Here is a 19480-nt window from a genome sequence, read left to right as displayed (position 1 = left end):
TACGGTGCCTTCCATGAGCACCAGCGGCGTACGTCGGCCCTACATAATGCCACCCCAAAACAGCAGAGAACCTCCACCTTCCTGCACTCGCTGGACAGTGTGTCTAAGGCGTTCAGCCTGACCGGGTCTGGTTGAAGGCATATGCGACACTCTTCGGTGAAGAGAACATGATGCCAATCCTGAGCTGTCCATTCCGCATGTTGTTGGGCCCATCTGTACCACGCTGCATGCTGTCGTGCTTGCAAAGATGAACCTCGCCATGAACGCGGGAGTGAAGTTGCGCATCGTGCAGCCTATTGCGCACAGTTTGAGTCGTAACACGACTTCATGTGTCTGTACTAAAAGCATTATTCAACATGGTGGCGTTGCTGTCAGGGTTCCGACGAGTCTTAATCTGTAAGCAGCGGTCATTCACTGCAGTAGTAAGTATCCCTTGGGCGGCCTGAGCGAGGCATGTCGTCGACAGTTCCTGTCTGTCTGTATCTCCTCCATGTCCCACCAACATCGCTTTCTTTCACTCCGAGACGCCTGGACACTTTCCTTTTTAGGGCCCTTCCTGGCACAAAGTAACAATGCGGACACGATCGAACCGCGGTATTGACCGTCTAGGCATGGTTGAAATACAGACATCATGAGCCGTGTACCTCTTTGCTGGTGGAACGACTGGAACTGATCGGCTGTCGGACACCCTCCGTCTAATAGGTGCTGCTCATGCATGGTAGTTTACATCTTTGGGCGGGTTTAGTGACATCTCTGAACAGTCAAAGGGACTGTGTCTGTGATACAATATCAACAATCAACGTCTGTCTTCAAGAGTTATGGGAACTGGGCTGATGCAAAACTTTTTTTGATGTGTATGTTTTATATGTCACGTTCCGTAGGACAAATTGAGGAGCAAGCTTCCCTGGCAGTGGAGCGAATGGGTATATGAAATTATAACGGAAGAATGATAAAAGATAAAATGAAACATATATGAATCCTATGCAGACGACGAACCATGAGCTTAAATAATCAACAACCTAACAAAGGAATTGGCTTAAATTTTTAATTTTTCCGGGAGTTCCTCTACAGAAAAGAAGAAGTGAGCCATGAGGAAACTCTTCAGTTTAGACTTGAAAATGCGTGGATTAATGCTAAGGTTTTTGAATTCTTTTGGCAGCTTTCTGAAAATGGATGCAGCAGATTACTGCACACTTTTCTGCACAAGAGTAAAGGAGAGGAGTTCCGCATGAAGACTGGATTTCTGCCTATTATCAACAGAGTGAAAGCTGCAAACTCTTGTGAATAGGTTGATATTGTTAACAACAAACGACAATAAAGAAAATATGTATTGAGAGGCCAGTGTCACAATTCCCAGACTACAGAACAGAGGTCGACAAGAGGGTCACGAACTTGCACCACGTATTACTCGCACCACCCGCTTCTGGGCCAAAAATACTCTTTTTGAATCAGATGAGCTACTCCAAAAAATAATACCATACGTCATAAGTGAATAAAATAACCAAAGTAGACTACTTTCCGTGCTGAACTATTACTTATTTCAGATACTGTTCTATTGGTAAACAAAAGAGCATTTAATTTTTGAACAAGATAATGAAGATGGGCTTTCCACAATAGCCTGCCATCTATCTGAACGCCTAGAAATTTGAACTGTCCAATCTCGCTAACCATATGCGCATTCTATGTAATCAAAATGTCAGTTTTTGTTTAATCGAATGATAGAAACTGAGTCCTATGTGATTGAGCGACAATTTATTTTCTAAGGCCATGAACGTATGTCTTGAACTGCATTATTTGGTACTGTGTTTTGTTGCACTACCAAGCTAGTGTCATCAGCAAACATAAATATTCTAGAATCAGCTGTCATACTAGAAGGATTATCATTGATATAAACAAGAAACAGTTCCTGCCCCAGCACTGACTCCTGCGGCAACCCCACTTAATTGTGCCCCCTAGCGACTCCATGTCATAGCCATTCCCAAAACTGCAGATAATGACCTTCTGCTGTCTGTTCTTAAAGTAAGAGGTGAACCAATTGTGGGCTACTCCCCTTATTTACTTCTTCAAAAATGTTTTGTGACCATCACAATCAGACACCTTAGTTAACTCAAAGAAGACTACTACCGTTCGCAACCTTTTATTTAATCTGCCCAGAACCTCACAGTGAAAAGATATTATAGCATTTTCAGTTGTTAAACCACTTCTAGAACGAATTGACAGCGAATTATGTGAATGGAAATAATCAAGTACCGTTGTATACAAAACTTTTTCAATAACTTTAGCAAATGCCAATGGCGTAGAAATGGCTCTAAAATTGTCTGTGTTATCAGTTGCTCATTTTTCATAAAGCGGCTTAACAACTGACTACTTTAAAGGAAAAGTTACAGGTATGGCTATGTACTGGGTTAAAATGTGCAGAACAGTACTTTAGTATTCTGCTAGATACTCCATCATACCCATGAGTGTCCTAAATCTTTAGTGATTTAATTATTGATTCAATCTCCCCTTTGTCAGTATCATGGAGGAGTATTTCAGATAACAGTCTCGGAAAGCTGTTCTCTAAAATGAGAATTAGCTATTCTATTTGCGTGCCACATACTGCTTGCCTTCCTAATAACATTTTAAAACACCTTACAATACTGTTTGCAGTGGTCTGCAGCAGCTCCATTGTGATTGCTTGTAACATTTTGATATAATTCCCACTTTGTTCTACATGACATTCTCCTCACCCTGGTCAGCCGCCCAGGCTGCCTGTTAGTGCTAGTAAACTGTTCTGAACGTTCTAACGGATAGCAACTTTCCAAGTGCATTAGAAATGCGTTGATGAAAGCATTATACTTATCGTCTAGGTTACCGGCACCATAAATATCCTTCCACTCTTGCTCCTTAACTAGGTTTGAAAAGGTCGTTATTGCAACTGGATTAGCTTTCCAAAATAGTTTATAATTATATTTAACCTGTGACTGAGCACAAAACCCTTTCAGTGTTAAAATGTGTGCATCATTGTCTGAAAATCTACTCACCTTTTTGCGCCTGTAATAATGAAGAATGAACAAAAATGGTGTCTATGGTTGTGCTACTGTTTCCCTGCTGTCTCGTTGGAAAGAATACAGTTTGCATCGGATGATGTGAATTAAGGAGATCTATCAGCATCCTCTTTCTTGACCACTCACTTACATAATTAATACTGAATTCATCACATACATCTAATTTTTTGTACGTCCTATAGAGTGAACCAAGAATCCTTTATAGCTTGAGCCGAAATGTTCTGAAATCAAAGCCTGGGAACTTATAAATAACAATAAGTATTAGTATATTTCCTCTTAATTCAACCACACCTACACAACATTCAAATGCCTGTTTCATGCAGTGCTTTGAAATATCAGTGGACTCAAATGCAATACCGTTTTTCACGTTCCTAGGAAAAACAGCCAGTTAAACTGTATCCTGGTGAAGGAGCCGATGAAATTTCATATTATTTAGGAAGCGCTCTGATATGCCAGTAACGTTAGAGTCAGCATCTATTAGCAGTTCACTAACTTCATCTCTAATATCTTGTGTATTTTGATGAAATATGGCAATTCCCATATTCCTTGCATGCCTATCCTTTGTCAAAAGTGATTCCTTTGTTATAGAGACTTCCTTCAAGAAGCAATGTCTATCAGCAGACTTCAGTCTAAAAAAAGCTTCGGCTCTAACGCCAACTGCTATAGGAATTTTCCCGTTAGTGATCCCACCACCCCCTACTACGCTGTCACCTATAAGCTTTGCCAACTTCCCGTTCCCATACCTACTGAAGTAAAGGCCATCGATGTTCTCTCAAACCTCATACGCTAAACAGTTGTACGAAATGCACATTTGTGCCACCAGTTGAAGTAGCTATCTTTTCCAGGTCACTCCCCGTCTCTATCACGGCTATTCCCAGCTCCGCCCACCATCACGACCTGAGCCTCTTTTGTAAAATTCCTGCATAACTCTCCTATGCTGACCTCAGCCAGTTCTGCACTAGGCTTCACAATGCTGGTGACCTGATACTCATTCCCCAACACTTCCTGCAACTGTTGGCCTACATCCCTGCCATGAGAACTGCCTAGCAGCAGAATCTTCTTCTTTCTATTGTAATTTGCAACTGACTTAGGCTCTCTAACTGCCCCGGACTACTGCATGCTTCTTGCGCCTACAGCTACACGAGGATCTTCTCCAGTAGACCCTGACGGTTGATAAAATCTATTGGTAACACGCAGAGTACAACTGTCTGAATATCACCTTCTCCCAAAAGCCTTCATGCCAACTGCCAGTTCCCATTCCCCAGCCCCCTTCTCTCTCCTCATCCTATCTAGCTGCTCCATTACGATTTGTAACTGCACCTGAAGGGCACAGATCTTACGCTCCTGCTCCTCTATTAAATTATTCTTGCTACACATCCTGGCCTATTTTAGTCAGCCATTGCCTAATATTGCCTTTTAAACTCTCGCCACTGTCCTGGTTTTTCAATTTTTCTGGTTCCACCTCTTTAATTTCATCAATTTTCGAAGTTTTGTCAGCTTTTCTCAGCATTTCATTAGTAGTAATTTAAGTTCAGAGTTCAAGCACGCACCTACAATTGTTTTAAAGTTTAAAACCTCTTCTTCGACCTTTGTATTACCATTACATAAATTGTTTGAAACTTTGAAACGGTCCCAGGTCACTTAAACAAATCTTCATAATTTAATAATTCTTAAACCAATTTATTACAACGTCTAAATTGTGATTTACGCACAGTTCTACAAGACAAGTTTCCATTTGTTTCTATACCCATTCTCTGTTCCTCACTTGGATATCTTCTCTTTATTTGCACGATATCGAATTCGCCGAGTGAGGGGACTCAGTTGTTAGCACACTCGACTTGCATTCTGGAGGACGACCTTCCAAATCCGCGTCCGACCATCCAGGATTAGGTTTTCCGTGATTTCCCTATATCGCTCCAGGCAAGTGCTGGGATATTTCTCCGAAATGGCACGGCTGATTTCCCCAACCTTGAACCAATCCGAGCTTGTGCTCCGTCTCTAACAACGCGTTGTCTCTCTCCGTTTCTACGGAATTCCGGTTCCCCATCGCAATTAGATATTTATCGCACTTAATGCATTTAATTTTTTCCTTTGTCTCAAAATACTTTCTTTTTCAATCTCCTTCTCATCTACAGAGCTGGTAGGATTGTATACTTGTACTACTGTGGTAGTCATTGATTTTATCCTATTTTGGCTATAATAAATGTTCACTATCCTGTTTAAAACACTCCATGCACATGCATATTCATATTTTCTTTTTCATTACCAGACCTGCTGACTGATAGATAATTGGCCTGCACAGGTAGGATGTGTTAGAACGACCAAGAATATAAAAAATATTATTTAAAAGACTGAATAACAAGGTACGAGTATTTCATTAACAGTTCTACTTTATCTCAAATCTTCTACTCACGATAGTATTCCTTAGAAACTATAATAATCAACTGCAAAAAATTACAAAAGGAAGTGAGTGAAGTTTTGTACCCATTATTAATTCTTGGAGGATAGCAAAACACCGTGAGAAGCTAATTTAGCATTTAGTTTTCCTTGGAGATGCATCACATAAGCGAGGACATGGAAATGATGGTAATTCTCTTCGAACACTAAGTACAATAATTTTCAAAGTTACGGGATTTTGTGTCTCAATTGTTAAATATGACCAGTGACTATGAGTTATGATATATAGAAGCTAGAATAAAAAATTCTTCAATTCTAATACCTTTCTATTTCCTACATACAGCAGCAGTACGTGTTAGCGCAAAAAATCTTTAAATTAGATACTACGAACTATTACATTTCGGATCAATTTTATTGGGCTTTCTTTATATTTGTCGTCTTTAAGACAGGTAAACAACAAACGGGATTCATCGGTATTTGACCATAAACTGAAATAAAGAACTGACGAAACTAAGATTTTCCAAAAGACAAGTACAATGTGAGACAAATATTTAAGTTAATGAAGTTTACGATTCTCTTCGCAAATTGAAACATAGTAGCAGGTTAGCAGGAGATACTAATATATCCCAATTCTGCTTCATAGATGACAATACGATTTATGAAATAAACATAACATTTCAGATGAATATGATACCTAGATAACAAAATTACCGTGAAATTGTCCACGACAATGTTATTAAATATGAACGAAAATATCGAATAAGGAAATGATATGGGAGGAAATTGGAAGCTCCATTTTAAAATTGAAGAATCCTGTTATTTAGCTTAAGAGGATTTCATAAACCATAGAAAATGTAATTCTTGATCGCCAGATGGGGATCTGAGCCGTCGTCCTTCCAACTGCGAGACGACGTGTATTGCACAGATTTTTCTGTCTTTGTTAGTTTAATTTTATTTTTTTATCTGTATTTGAGTATATTAACTGCCTGTATGACGTCTTCGTAAGATCTGGACCACCTGCTTTGCTATTTTAGGAAATAGTCTCCATATTCGATTTTACGTTCAAACGTTTCGTATGAGTTTACCCGTGACCAGGAGCTGTAACTAGTTGTGTTTGGGATTTGTTTTCTACTCTTACTGAACAATAGATCATCCGAGTCCATAAATTACTCATCCTCATGTTTAGTGAGGCGTTCGTGTTACCTAAGTCATCTGAGTTCTCATTCCGTTCAGGTACTATTTCTGAACAGTCGTTTTATAGTGAGCAACTTGTATTCGTCTGTTGGCCTGTAAATGAAACTCTTTTTGTCGGTAGGTATGCTTTTTTTATGAAAACATGTACAAACGAAGGCTATAAATTCGTGGGAAAAATGTAGGCGCTTCGTGCTACCTTTCGCATACTCTTCAGAGACAATGAAATACATGGAACTGGATTCGCAGCCGAATATTTCTTATCCTCAGCTGTCAGGAAACGAAAAATCTTAGGTGAAGAACAGGCGTGAGGGTGGTGTGCCGTATTCTTAAACGTGCCTTGAATATGTTAGCGAGGCAGAGCCATTTCTAGCCTCGTGAGCAGCGAGCGAGTGAAGTGCCCCCAGCTGTCAGCACTTCTCATCTCCTCTCTCCCACACTGGACAGTAAGAGCCTTTCCGAGACAGGCTGCAGAGACCGCAGGCATACGCAGCACAGTCTTATATTGTCGAGAAGCAACTGAACTTTAATTTACAATTTAGGTTGCGTTCCTGACTGCTTTATAGATTGTTCGTATATTTCATAATATGTTACAGTAAAAGCAATAAGAAACAAATTCAGATGTAGCATCCACTAGTGAGAAAAATTTCGTTTTAAAATGACACACCCTCCAGAAAGGTACACTACTTGAAACTGAGTAGTGTGTGCCTTGGTATAACTGAACATCCGAACTGAGGACTCGGGAAACACATCCAGTGTCCCTCCTTTTAACCTTCTGCCTTCTTGAAATGAATTTGGAACCAGACTCAAGACGCTAAAGAAACAAAAGTAGGGTAAAACTTGGAAATAAGTTGTAATAATTTTGGCAGCCTTATTACGGTCGGTAACATTTTTTATTGAATCACTGTCTTACGTATGTTTGCCAAGGTGATCAGCGTTTCACGATTTTCAGAAAAAAAGTATTTCCTTTATTAAATCAAATGTGTAAGTAGTGCCGCTTACTCGAATGAAATACAATTGAAGACGGAACCAAAGTTGTAAATAGGTAATTTAACACATTGTTTTGGTAACGTATCGTCTGGTTGTTCTGGTTGGAGAACTGCCTTACTTACGAAAGAGGGAAAAGATTTGTTGACGTTATATCTGAGGGAATAAGTATATTTCTTGAGAGTATGTTTGTTCTGTCGCAACTACAAAAATTCCTGTTTTTTTTTCACCACATACGTTTCGCTTTATTGAGGTAAAGTATCATCATTATCCTGTAATTAAGTTATTTACATTTTGATTTGCTTCTATATCGAAAAACAATTCGTTAAGAATAGGCTGATTTCTCGCTTACAGCCGTCTGCTAGCATATCATTGTTTTCCTGATATTTAGATGTTCTGCAGCACTACGCATTTTTATGTTTTTCACAACACACTTCTATGCACACCACTGTATTCTGTTTGTTTTTGGACTTCAAGTATGAGTTGTTGTTTGCGTTTTGTAGTGTTGCCAACATAACCTTTCCACTACTTTTTCTTTGAACTATAACATTTTTAAATTAGATTATTGTATGTGTGTAATCCCATTTAATTGTGTTTCTGTGTACTTATGTACTGTGGAAGAGTAGAGAAGAAACAGCAATAGCGATTTTTATTTTCTTATGGGAGGGGAAAACCAAGAAAGTGGACATAAGTATATAGCAGTGTGATGGAGTGTGAGATAGAGGAGAAGGTGAGGAGCGAGAAGTGAAATGATACTGTAAGGGGGGAGGGGGGGGGGAGGTTGTGGTAGAGTGAGAGGGGGTAAAGTATGGAAAAGGCTCCTTTCTTTTTCATGTAATTTCATCAATTATTTTATATAGAGTCTGGTTTCCAATATTTATCTGGCCATTGAGCAACTGTTTATTTTGTATTAATGCTTTTTGTATCTGGAAATTTTCTTCGAAAGGGAGGAGGTGTCTGTCTTTACTGATTTTTGTCATATTCATATCGTTTTCGATATTGCTTGGTCTGTTTCCCTTCTCCCTCTTCACCTAGTCCTCTAACTCACACTCCATCACACTGCTGTATACTTACGTCCACTCATCATGGTTTCACCCTCCCCTAAGGAAAAAAAATCTCTATCGTTGTTCTTTCTCTACTTTTCCACAATACATAAATACACAGAAACAAACTTAAATAGAAGTACACACATACAGTATTCTAATTTTTTTTAAATGTTATAGGTCAAACAAAAAGTAGTGGAAAGCTTACGTTGGCAACACTACAAAACACAAACAACAACACAAACCTGAAGTATAAGAACAAACGGAATACAGTGGTGTGCATAAAGGAGTGGTTTGAAACACATAATAAATGCATAGTGCTGCAGAGTATCTAAAAATTAGACCAACATTATCAGTGTCTAACACAGAAAAACAACGATGTGCTAGCAGACGGCATTTCCCGATGTAAGCGAGAAATCAGCCGAAAAATCACCGTAAGTACAAATCAACCTATTCTTAACGAACTGTTTTTCGGTTTAAAAGCAAATCAAAATGTAAATAAATTACAGACCACCGATGATGCTTTACCTCAATGCAGCGAAACGCGTCTGGTGAAAAAAAAAAATCACTCATTTTTGTAGTTGCAACGACAGAACAAACATACACTCAAGAATTATAAAGCAACTACGGACACTATGGCCACACAAATTAAGAAAAAGTATATTTATGGATTATAAAATACGCAATAAGTATAAACGTTGTATTAAGAAGAGTACGAATACTTATATGTGTGAATAGATCTGCAGTATTGTTTCACTCTGCTTGTGTGTACACCTCGTAGTAAGAAGTAAGAAGAGAAGTAGATATTTTGCTTACCTGGAAGATGTAATAGTTTCATACTGTAGCAGATGACTGTACACAATAACGACAACGGCCAAATTCTTTTCTTTTCTTAAATACAGGCTGAAGTACTAAACAAAAAGTAGCGAAAAGAAAAATTTGCGATGCTGGGAGAAACGTAACTCATTGACTTACAAGTCAATTTCTCCGTTGTTTTCTTTTTCTAAATTTGACAGACAAATTCGTTAATGACTTTTTACGTATCCTGCAACGATACGACAAATATAGGAAATAACAGTCGTGTAATTAGAATGAATAACCCAAACTTGGAATAAAATATTTTTTGATTAATAAGTCCTTTAGTAACAGAATCATACACATTTCATTCAGTAAGTTGATACTGAGGGAACAGCTGGAACTTTCTTTGGTTGTTCATTTTCTGATTTATTGACTAGCGTCTATTGAAATTATATTAATTGTTTTCCGAATTAACTACCACATTTAATGATTTTGTCGACGAAACTTTCCCTCCCTCTGTCACAGAATTTATCTAGATCACATCCCGCAAACCACCTAACGGTGAGTGTCGGCGATACTTCTGGTACCACTAACTGATCCTCCCTTCCCTGTTCCACTCGCGAACGGAGCGTCGGAGGAATGATTGTCGGTAACTCTCTGTATTAGCTCTAATTTCTCGAATTTTCTCGTCGTCGTCATTTCGCGAGAAATATGTGGGAGGAAGTAATACGCTGTCCGACTCTTCCTGGAAAGTGCTCTCTCGAAATGCCAATAGCAAACCTCTCCGAGCTGCACATATCCTCTCTTGTAACGTCTACCACTGAAGCCTGTTGAGCATCTCTGTTACGCTCTCGAGTCTACCAAGCGACCCCGTTACGAAAATTGCCGCTCTTCGTTGGATCTTCGCTATCTCTTCTATCAGTCCTGCCCGGAAAGATCGCACAATGACGAAAATAATCAGCAATCGGTCGAAGTAGCGCCTTGTAAGCCACTACCTCCATGGTTGAGTTACATTTCTTTAAGGTTCTTTCTGTGAACCTCAGAGTGACATCTGCTTTTCCTACTATTTACTTTATGGGATAATTCCACTTAAGCTCGCTCTAACCAGAGCGGCTAGTAGATACAAGCAGTTGATCTTCATGCCATCCCAGAGCGGTTCCTGTTCCATGTTATCGTCTCCAACAGTCATCATTGAGTAACTGGTCTGAGGACGATCTCAGACATATCAAAACTGGTTAACCTTTCAAATGAAAATAAATTATTTAACACGGCCAACACTGTTTTTCTCATCATCATCATCATCATCATCATCATTTAAGACTGATTATGCCTTTCAGCGCTCAGTCTAGAGCATAGTCCCCCTTATAAAATTCCTCCATGATCCCCTATTCAGTGCTAACATTGGGGCCTCTTCTGATGTTAAGCCTATTACTTCAAAATCATTCTTAACCGAATCTAGGTACCTTCTTCTTGGTCTACCCCGACTCCTCCTACCCTCTACTGCTGAACCCATGAGTCTCTTTGGTAACCTTGCTTCTCCCATGCGTGTAATATGACCCCACTATCTAAGACTGTTCGCCCTGACTGCTACATCTACAGAGTTCATTCCCAGTTTTTCTTTGATTTCCTCATTGTGGACACCCTCCTTCCATTGTTCCCATCTACTAGTATCTGCAATCATCCTAGCTCCTTTCATATCCGTAACCTCAACCTTATTGATAAGGTAACCTGAATCTACCCAGCTTTCGCTCCCGTACAACAAAGTTGGTCGAAAGATTGAACAGTGCACAGATAACTTAGTCTTGGTACTGACTTCCTTCTTGCAGAAGAGAGTAGATCGTAGTTGAGCGCTCACTGCATTAGCTTTGCTACACCTCGCTTCCAGTTCTTTCACTATGTTGCCATCCTGTGAGAATATGCATCCTAAGTACTTGAAACCGTCCACCTGTTCTAACTTTGTTCCTCCTATTTGGCACTCAATCCGTTTATATCTCTTTCCTACTGACATTAATTTCGTTTTGGAGATGCTAATCTTCATACCATAGTCCTTACATTTCTAATCTAGCTCTGAAATATTACTTTGCAAACTTTCAATCGAATCTGCCATCACATCTAAGTCATCCGCATATGCGAGACTACTTATTTTGTGTTCACATATCTTAATCTCACCCAGCCAGTCTATTGTCTTCAACATATGATCCATAAATAATATGAACAACAGTGGAGACAGGTTGCAGCCTTGTCTTACCCCTGAAACTACTCTAAACCATGAACTCAATTTACCGTCAACTCTAACTGCTGCCTGACTATCTATGTAAAGACCTTTAAATCTATAAAGCATAGATACAATTCCCTGTTCCACTCGTAACACTTCTCGATTATTTGCGTAAACTAAAGATCTGGTCCTGACAACCTCTAAGAGGCCTAAACCCACACTTATTTTCATCCAATTTGTCCTCAACTGACACTCGTACTTTCCTTTCAACAATACCTGAGAAGGTTTTACCCACAACGCTGATTAAAGAGATGCCTCTGTAGTTGTTAAAATCTTTTCTGTTTCCGTGTTTAAAGATTGGTGTGATTACTGCTTTCGTCCAGTCTGATGGAACCTGTCCCGACTCCCACGACATTTCAATTATCCTATGTAGCCATTTGAGACCTGACATTCAACTGTATTTGATGAGTTCCGACTTGATTTCATCCACCCCAGCAGCTTTATTGCATTGCAATCTATTAACCATTTTCTCCACTTCCTCAAATGTGATCCTATTTCCATTATCATTCCTATCCCATTATACATCGAAATCTGAAACATTATTGATCGTATTTTCACCTACATTGAGCAACTCTTCAAAATATTCCCTCCATCTGCCCAAGGCATCAACGGGATTCACCAGTAGTTTTCCTGACCTGTCCAAAATACTTGTCATTTCCTTCTTACCTCCCTTTCGAAGACTGTTTTTCTTTTTTTTTTTATTTCAGTAGTACTGTTCGACCGCTGTTATTTCCATGAACAATGTTTCAAAAAATTCCATTGGATTTTCATTTTCTATAGAGACTCCGCCTCTACATCTGCATCCATACTCTGTAAGACACTGCGAAGTGCGTGGCAGAAGGTACTTCCCAATGTAGCACGTATTAGTGTTTGTTCTCGTTTCATTCGTGTTGGAGCCCAGGAAGCCTGACAGCTTAAATCCCCCCGTGCACGCAGTAGCGGGCGCTATTAGGTTATACTCAATCTACGATATTACTGTGCATGAGTGTCCGAAGGAACAGGCATTGAGGCGACTAAAGCTGTTATGAAATGTACTCGCAGTTCGAATATGGGCGACATTCAGCTGTACAATGGAACGACGCCATTGAAAATTTTTTCTTGACCGGAACTAGAAGTTGTTAAGGCGACTGCCTGCGACAAGTGTAGAATCTGGTTTCGAGTCTCGATCTGGCACAAATTTTCAATGTTGTCGTTCCATTGTATAGGTGAAAGTTTCCATATTCGCAACTGCTAACACATTTCATTTATGTTCCTAGTTCCCGTATTTAATGCTGATTCTGGAAACTTTAGCAGCAGGCCTTATCAGAATAATGGACATATTTAATCAAGTTTCCAGTTCAGGTTTTCCAACATTTTCGTTAACAAGCCTTACAAAATCTGTGACAGTGGTGCTGCCATTGGTTTCGAACGTTCAGTACACCTTATAGTCTTATCTCGTGCGGGTCCCACACACTTGAGCAACATCATAAGCACAGTTTGCAGGAATTTGTTGTAACCAGACTCCTTTTTAGACTATATCCCATCGACAAAAAGAAGTCTTTCGCCCGCTTTATCCACGTTTAAGTCTATGTATTTCATCCATTTCATGAAACTACAAATTGTTACATCCCGGTATCTGTATGAATTGAATTATTACAGCTGTGATTCGTTAATAATGCAGTAATAGGATACTAAATTTTTTGCTCTTTCTACAGTTACGACTTCATTATAGATAACGGAATCATCTGCAAAAATATTTTGAGGTTATTTAACAGTAATATTGTGTGACTTCATTAGCATACAATATGAACAGTAAGCGTCCCCACATATTTCCCTGGGGATAGCCTGAATTTATTTCTACATTTGCCGACGAGTTTCCATCGAAGATAACATACTGCGTCCCCCCCTACGAATAAATCCTCAGTCAAGTCAAAAATTTGATTAGATGGGACGAATGATGATAAGTGTTTTTGTAGTAACATTATGAATTACCACGAAGAAAACTGTCTATTGACACCCAGTCAATATGAGTTTAGAAAACATCGTTCCTGTGAAACACAACTAGCTCTTTATTCACATGAAGTGTTGAGTTCTATTGACAAGGGAATTCAGATCAATTCCGTATTTTTGGATTTCCGGAAGGCCTTTGACACTGTACCACACAAGCGGCTTGTAGAGAAATTGCGTGCTTACGGAATATCGTCTCAGTTACGTGACTGGATTTGTGATTTCCTGTCAGAGAGTTCACAGTTCGTAATAATTGACGGAAAGTCATTGAGTAAAACAAAAATGATTTCTGCCGCTCCCCAGGGTAATGTTATAAGCACTCTGCTGTTCCTTATCTATGTAAACGATTTGGGAGACGATCTGAGCAGCTGTCTTAGGTTGTTTGCAGATGACGCTGTCGTTTATCAACTAATAAAGTCATCAGAAGATCAAAACAAATTGCAAACCGATTTAGAAAAGGTATTTTAATGGTGCGAAAAATGGCAGTTGATCCTAAATAACGAAAAGTGTGAGGTCTTCCACATGAGAGCTAAAAGGAATCGGTTAAACTTCGGTTACACGATAAATCAGTCTAATCTAAAAGCCTTAAATTCAGCTAAATACCTAGGTATTACAATTACGAACAACTTAAATTGGAAGGAACACATAGAAAACGCTGTGGGGAAGGCTAACCAAAGACTGAGTTTTATTGGCACAACACTTAGCAAATGTAACAGATCTACTAACAAGGGAACCTCCCCATCGCACCCCCCTCAGATTTAGTTATAAGTTGGCACAGTGGATAGGCCGTGAAAAACTGAACACAGATCAATCGAGAAAACAGGAAGAAGTTGTGTGGAACTATGAAAAAAATAAGCAAAATATCCAAACTGAGTAGTCCATGTGCAAGGTAGGCAACATCTAGGAGAGCGTAAGCTCAGGAGCGCCGTGGTCCCGTGGTTAGCGTGGGTAGCTGCTGAACAAGAGGTCCTTGGTTCGAGTCTTCCCTCGAGTTTTTACTTTCTTTATTTTAGCAAAGTTACGATCTGTCCGTTCATTCATTGACGTCTCTTTTCACTGTAATAAGTTTAGTGTCTGTGTTTTGCGACCGCACCGCAATACCGTGCGATTAGTAGACGATAGGACGTGCCTCTCCAATAGGAACCGAAAACGTTAGATCGCAAGGTCATAGGTCAACCGATTCCTTCACAGGAAAACACGTCTGATATATTCTATACGATACTGGTGACGGAATATGTTGTCGATCCACCTAACTTGCACACTTGGCGAATGGGTAAAAAGATTCTTCTACCTTGCACGATTTAGGTTTTCTTGTGGATGTGATAATCACTCCCAAAAAAGTGACGAAAACATAAGAGTTTGTCACATAAACTGCAACAAATGAATGCAACAGTTTCACAGTCGCACAGTTTTCCCTGTGCTCTGTCAAAACATATGTTTTTTTATGTTTTCAAATTTTTCCGTGTGTAGACCGTCAAATCCTGCATACGTCCAAGCAAATCTGAACATGTCTTGGAATTTTGGAGAGCGAAGTTGATTATGTGTGAGTGCCTGAACTTTGATAATTGTCTGAAAATAAGAAATTAAACTTTTCACTCGAGAGAAGACTTGAACCAAGGACCTCTCGTTCCGTAGTTGCTCACGCTAACCACGGGGCTACGGCGCTCGTAAGCTCACATTTTCCTGTGATGTTGCCTACCTTGCCCATGGACTACTCAGTTTCTATATTTTGCTTATTTTTTTCATAGTTCCACCTAACTTCTTCCTGTTTTCTCGATTGATCTGTGTTCAGTTTTTCAAGGCCTATCCCTGTGCCAACTTATAACTAAATTTGACGGGGGTGCGATGGGGAGGTTCCCTTGTAAGGAGACTGCCTACACTACGCTTGTCCGTCCTCTTTTAGAATACTGCTGCGCGGTGCGGGATCCTTACCAGATAGGACTGACGGAGTACATAGAAAAACTTCAAAGAAGGGCAGCACGTTTTGTATTATCGCGGAATATGGGAGAGAGTGTCACAGAAATAATACAGGATTTGGGCTGGACATCATTAAGAGAAAGGCGTTTTTCGTTGCGACGGAATCTTCTCACGAAATTCAAGTCACCAACTTTCTCCTCCGAATGCGAAAATATTTTGTTGACACCGACCTACATAGGGAGAAACGATCACCACGATAAAACGAGAGAAACCAGAGCTCGTACGGAAAGATTTATTCCGCGCGCTGTACGAGATTGGAATAATAGGGAATTGTGAACATGGTTCGATGAAGCCTCTGCCAGGCACTTAGATGTGATTTGCAGAGTATCCATGAAGATGTAGATTAGGTAAAATGCTTTTCTGAAGTCAAGAATTACTGTAAGCGTCTCATTGCCTTGATCCATGGCTTTCAGGAAGTCATGTGAGAAAAACACTGGTTTAGCTTCAAGTGACCGATGATTTCACAATCTATTCTGGTTGGCATGGACACTCAGTGGTTGATGTTTCAATATGGAACATGTGAGGAAAACAGCAGAAACCGCTTTCTGATTTTTATTTACCTTTCTGTACTTGTTTTCAAGACAGTGCAGCTTATCTTCAGATATATCTTCGCATCTAAGAAATAAAGTTCGTTTTCTTGTTTGTCATGTGACATGTGGTGTATGTCCTTTCCTGCTACGTAAACGAGAAATAAAGTTACAGATACACTCCTGGAAATGGAAAAAAGAACACATTGACACCGGTGTGTCAGACCCACCATACTTGCTCCGGACACTGCCAGAGGGCTGTACAAGCAATGATCACACGCACGGCACAGCGGACACACCAGGAACCGCGGTGTTGGCCGTCGAATGGCGCTAGCTGCGCAGCATTTGTGCACCGCCGCCGTCAGTGTCAGCCAGTTTGCCGTGGCATACGGAGCTCCATCGCAGTCTTTAACACTGGTAGCATGCCGCGACAGCGTGGACGTGAACCGTATGTGCAGTTGACGGACTTTGAGCGAGGGCGTATAGTGGGCATGCGGGAGGCCGGGTGGACGTACCGCCGAATTGCTCAACACGTGAGGCGTGAGGTCTCCACAGTACATCGATGTTGTCGCCAGTGGTCGGCGGAAGGTGCACGTGCCCGTCGACCTGGGACCGGACCGCAGCGACGCCCGGATGCACGCCAAGACCGTAGGATCCTACGCAGTGCCGTAGGGGACCGCACCGCCCCTTCCCAGCAAATTAGGAACACTGTTGCTCCTGGGGTATCGGCGAGGACCATTCGCAACCGTCTCCATGAAGCTGGGCTACGGTCCCGCACACCGTTAGGCCGTCTTTCGCTCACGCCCCAACATCGTGCAGCCCGCCTCCAGTGGTGTCGCGACAGGCGTGAATGGAGGGACGAATGGAGACGTGTCGTCTTCAGCGATGAGAGTCGCTTCTGCCTTGGTGCCAATGATGGTCGTATGCGTGTTTGGCACCGTGCAGGTGAGCGCCACAATCAGGACTGCATACGACTGAGGCACACAGGGCCAACACCCGGCATCATGGTGTGGGGAGCGATCTCCTACACTGGCCGTACACCACTGGTGATCGTCGAGGGGACACTGAATAGTGCACGGTACATCCAAACCGTCATCGAACCCATCGTTCTACCATTCCTAGACCGGCAAGGGAACTTGCTGTTCCAACAGGACAATGCACGTCCGCATGTATCCCGTGCCACCCAACGTGCTCTAGAAGGTGTAAGTCAACTACCCTGGCCAGCAAGATCTCCGGATCTGTCCCCCGTTGAGCATGTTTGGGACTGGATGAAGCGTCGTCTCACGCGGTCTGCACGTCCAGCACGAACGCTGGTCCAACTGAGGCGCCAGGTGGAAATGGCATGGCAAGCCGTTCCACAGGACTACATCCAGCATCTCTACGATCGTTTCCATGGGAGAATAGCAGCCTGCATTGCTGCGAAAGGTGGATATACACTGTACTAGTGCCGACATTGTGCATGCTCTGTTGCCTGTGTCTATGTGCCTGTGGTTCTGTCAGTGTGATCATGTGATGTATCTGACCCCAGGAATGTGTCAATAAAGTTTCCCCTTCCTGGGATAATGAATTCACGGTGTTCTTATTTCAATTTCCAGGAGTGTAATTTTAGATAATGTTGAATCACAACAAAGGCTATCACATAGTCATGAAATCTTACAAAGTTTCGTAACAAAGACTGAACATGTGATGCTCTTCCTGTTGTCACTATTATCATTATTATGGGCACAGCACAGTCGATCTGAACGATCACATAATGGCGTTACTTTGGCTACAAAAAAAAAAAATAGACAGTCGCACGAACAGTTACTGTTATCCCTGTCCTTATGAGATATAAAACAGTATTTATTGATTTAAACTGCAGACTAGTACTTCAAAGTCATCAAAAAGATTTTATGTTGTCAAGAGCATGCATAAACTGCCTATTGCACTTGGCTTTTAAGACATAATATATAAAATGTGGATATTCGAGTGGATCTTTGGGAAAATGTTTGCACAGTATTTCAAGAAAACTGGCTACAAACATTTTACTTGTTTATTCTGTCTGTTTATTGAGCAAATCGTTTATAATTTGACTGCTGTCACAGAAACTTTCAGTCTCTTCGTGTATTTACCTTTGTCCGAGATTTGAAATATTTACGTTAGTGTCTATTTGTTTGGGTGATGCAGTTGCATGACAAAAACAGATATGTTTAGGTTTTGCAGCCTTTGAACAGCTAAGTCTCCTGTAACTCTGGTGAAATACATACGCCCCTATAACCAGTAAATTATGTCGAACATCTCTGACGTGTAAATTTTAATCACTTCTTTGGAGACGATTCTTGTTTATGCTGGTGAGTGTTGACCAATGGAAAGTATTTTCTACTTATTTGAGTAGCACATTTTGTTGTCCATAATAGCATCAGTGATTCTGACTTTCGTGTAAATTTTTCGGAAAATACATTTTTGATTATCATCTCTTGTAACAATACTTTCGTATAGTACTTCATCAGTCTTTGGGTTGTAATTGATGATTTTCATTGCTATCAGTTTTTTCATCAAGTATATCTAAAGTGCCAAAAGTCAAGACGTTTCTAATGCAGCGGCCTCATTAGTAACTGAATTTCACTCTTGTCATCGTAAGGGACGCAGCTAAGAAGTTTGTCGTGTGTCCTAAGAAAAACAATGGTCTGCATCTGAAAGCATTATGCGCAGGTTAATGAATAAGGTCAGGAGAAGCAACTGTTAAATATCTGAAAAAATAGTCTGTTTTAAAATTGATTAGCTACGGAAGGTTTCCCGATGAACTAACAGACGACAATTAGCTGCTATATGAGATTTTTAGTTTAGAAATATCTGACAGTGATCTTGCGAAAATGGTATTTTAAACTGTATGCTTTGTTTTTACTTAAACTTCGAATAGGGGCAGTAGTATCGTTGTTGGTGTTGTTTCTCATAATAGCGTATTTGACTTTTCTGAAAATTCTCTTAAATGAAACATTACGTCGTTTTATGCTCCTAATATGCTTTTTGTCCTCTTGAATTTCAGTATTCTTTTATAAAAGCAGAAATGAAATTCAAATAATTTGAAATCCCGCTAAAACGTTCTATTCGAGTCATGTGATGCCTGTGACTTCGTTGGCTAGCTCGCAGCTCCTACTGTCATACTGTTGACACAGTGATGTCTTGTTTTGGAATTTACGTTTCGGAAAATGGGTTACAAATGGTGTGTAGTACCATAGTGTACAAATACATCTATGAAAACTCCTGAAAAGC

Source organism: Schistocerca cancellata, chromosome 4 (genome assembly GCF_023864275.1).
Source record: "Schistocerca cancellata isolate TAMUIC-IGC-003103 chromosome 4, iqSchCanc2.1, whole genome shotgun sequence".
Taxonomy (NCBI): domain Eukaryota; kingdom Metazoa; phylum Arthropoda; class Insecta; order Orthoptera; family Acrididae; genus Schistocerca; species Schistocerca cancellata.
The sequence above is the reverse complement of the archived record's forward strand: the minus strand, read 5'-3'. Positions refer to the sequence as shown.